Raw genomic sequence first — 873 nt, 5'->3', positions numbered from 1 at the left:
AAAATGTCCCAATTAAAACAATCTATAGAAACATCCATTCTAAGGCATCTGGGGAAAGTTACCTTGGTTCAAGAAGGCTGATGAAGTTCAGGGTTTCTCTCAAGTGAGAAGGCACATGGTGAACACAGTCAGGGCTTCTCTCTCGGCTGGAAGGGCACATGGTGAACACGGCGTCATCTGCTAGCTTTCTCTCCTGGCTTCCTGTTTCATGAAGTTCCCCAGGAGGTGTTTTCCTTTTTCATCTCCAAAGCGCTGGCTGATGGACTCTCTGCTTCTCATGGCTATGCCATTCTTCTCTGCTCTCTCTGAATCTCTCCCATTCTCCAAAATGTTTCCTCTTTTATAGGACTTCAGAAACTAATCAAGACCCACCCAAATGGGTCTCTAGGGAGATTATCTAATTACAGTTTCAAACATACAATGCTGAATAGGGATTAGAAGAAACGGCTGCCTTTACAAAATGGGATTAGGATTAAAACATGGCTTTTATAGGGTACATACATCTTTTCAAACCAGCACACTCAAGAACAAGGGAAAACGAACATACAATGTTGGGGTGATAAAGGGATTTTGGTGATGATGGTGGTGTTGGTAGTAGAGTATCATGGATGTAATTGATATTACCGAATTGTACACGATAGTGGTTTGAAATGACAGAATAGAGTGTAAGGGAGAAGGAGGTGTGGAATGGACTGGAAAGGGAGACTTCTGGGTATTAGACGTATTTTGATCTTGACAATGGTTAACATGTATGTATGCACATACACACAAAGAAATTCATTGAGTTGTAAGTTAAAGATTTGTCACACTTTGTTATATATAGATGTTATACGTTAAAAAGTGAAACGCTGATGTCTAGGCCCCACCCCCAGA

Source organism: Tamandua tetradactyla, chromosome 5 (assembly GCF_023851605.1).
Source record: "Tamandua tetradactyla isolate mTamTet1 chromosome 5, mTamTet1.pri, whole genome shotgun sequence".
NCBI classification, from domain to species: Eukaryota; Metazoa; Chordata; class Mammalia; order Pilosa; family Myrmecophagidae; genus Tamandua; species Tamandua tetradactyla.
Note: the sequence above shows the minus strand (reverse complement) of the source record.